The sequence below is a fragment of the Periplaneta americana genome, unplaced genomic scaffold (genome assembly GCF_040183065.1).
Source record: "Periplaneta americana isolate PAMFEO1 unplaced genomic scaffold, P.americana_PAMFEO1_priV1 scaffold_45, whole genome shotgun sequence".
NCBI classification, from domain to species: domain Eukaryota; kingdom Metazoa; phylum Arthropoda; class Insecta; order Blattodea; family Blattidae; genus Periplaneta; species Periplaneta americana.
Genome location: NW_027185526.1, coordinates 40,301 through 42,907, shown reverse-complemented (window position 1 = coordinate 42,907; position 2,607 = coordinate 40,301).

Genomic DNA, 2,607 nt, shown 5'->3' with positions numbered 1-2,607 from the left:
ATATCAAAATTGCCTAAAAATTCAAATCACACCACCTCGACAAACCTGGTCGCAAAAATTCAGTTCAACAACTCTTATTTTCGAAAACCAAGAGCACTTAGATAAATTCATCTCCTCCTACCCACCCAACACTTTCGGACCCAACGCAGAATATGCAATTAAAATTAACAGACAGAACAGAAATACGGAGAGTGCTCAATCTTACGCCAAAGAAACCAATCTAGTTGCTACTGGAATCTCCCCGGAAATAGATACAGAAACAGTATCAGCTGCTATGACAAACATCAACTTAGAACACACTAGGATCACAAGAATAAGAAATAGCTACGGACCAACGCCCCTTGTTCGCATTTTCACAAAAAACCCGAACACCATATCGACACTTCTCAGCGATGGCCTCCGACTGTGGGGCAGAACATATCATTGTGAACCGCCCAAACTAGGAAAACGCCATATTCCATGCAGGAACTGTCATCAGTATCTGCATGAGAAGAAAAACTGCACAAACCCCGCAGTTTGTTTTCACTGTGGGAACATTGGCACTTCCTGTGCACATAAAGATCGACCACATCATTGCGCCACCTGTAATAGAGACGGACATTATACAGGACAGATGCACTGTCCACTATATCCACGCGAAATCCAACTCCCCGATGAACCTACCTACAGACCATTCATTAGGAAACAAAATATTGATTCGCCACTTAAACCCAGCCAAATGACACCCCCAAACCAGCCCCCGTCTCTTAACACAATAAATTTCCCATCCCTCAACTCCGTCGACAGCGACATATCCAACATACCAAACGAAACCACCAACAGCCCCAAACCCCACACATTTGCGCAGATCTTGGCAACACCACAAAAAACCGACAGAAATGATCTCCCCACCCCCCAACAAATCGCCAACTATATAGATGAACGTATCGCCATCCACATAACCCGCATTGAAAAATACATTGACGAAAAAATCAATCAAGCCATTAACAATTTAACACAATTTATCACAGCCACAACAATAAACACAACCCCACCCTCACGACTCGAAAATACCACAGCCACTATAAATGCCACAGCCAAAAAGACCATAAATAGGAAAGTCAGCGTTGCACCTTATGGAAACAATATAGATGTAATAATCACGCCCATAGTCCAGAAAGTCCAAACTATGATAGGTGGCGCAATAGAACGAGCCCTGGCGGATTACCAATCCCTACCCTGCCCCTCAGGAAATTCACGGCACCTAGACACCACAAACAGCCTCTCACCAACAACCTAATACCACTATAATGGCGTCCATCCTACTTCGACATGACATCACGATAATTCATTGCAATATTAGGCACCTGTATAACAACAGAACGGAACTCACTCACCTCATCCAAGAGCAAAAACCTGAAATCATATGTTTAAATGAAACCCACCTTCGAGACAAAGACCGCTTTACTATGAGAGACTTCACTATATATCGACGCGACAGACCTACGATAGGAGGAGGAGTTATGATTATGACTAACAAAAACTTGACAACAACTCAAATTCCCCTACCCCTCCACCTCGACGACCAAGAATGTGTAATAATTCAAATCCACATAGGTAATTCTCGCATGCATGTGGCTTCTTTCTACTCTCCGCCAGCCAATCCACTCCCATCCACACTCCTGCGTTACCTTCACACCCTTCCAAATGTCATAATCACCACAGATATCAACGCCCACCACCCCTTCCTCCATGATAACAATCGGAACACCAAAGGCAACCACCTAGTGACGCTCTTACCCAGTCTCAACCTAGTACAAGTTCCACTCCCTGCCCCCACACGCCTACCAACTCCTACTCAACAATTTACAACTCCTGATAAAATATTCATCTCTCCCAGATTACATAACCGACTCATCAATACTTTAGTCCTTCCCCCTCTAAATTCAGATCACGCACCCATACTAATAAAACTTGCCTGCCCCTTTTACCGCTCTCAACCCGTGAACGAAGCTATATACATGCGAGATTATCGTAACGCTGATTGGCAGAAATTCAAAGATTACATATCTAAATCACTCCCTCATTTTCCAATCACGAAACACGAAGACTTAGACACCGCAGAGTCTTTGTTTGTACAGGTGCTTAATGAAGCTATTCAAGACTCAATACCACAAAAACGATATACCACTGACCGTCGCCGTGCATTACCTCCAGACATCTTAAAAATCATAAAGACAAAAAGAGCAGCACACAGACTCTACATGCGCACCCATGAAGATGAAGACAGACGCCTCTACCGCTCACTGCAAGAAGATGTCAAAGACGCTATACAGAGATACGAGACGCGACGATGGGACAAATTCATTCAGAAAGTCGACAAAGACAGACTAAACGCTCCCAAGCGATTTTGGGAAACCATAAAGCGTATTAGGGGCAAGTACCAATATACTTCCCACCCATTACGCTACAGACAACAAACGATTATTGACACACCAGGCAAACTGGAAGTCTTCCGGCAGTTTCTATCCAACACGCACACAATACCTATACATCCAGACTTCGACCAAGATCATTACCATTTCATCACAGATCATATCACTAACCATCCTATCCTCTATAATCCAC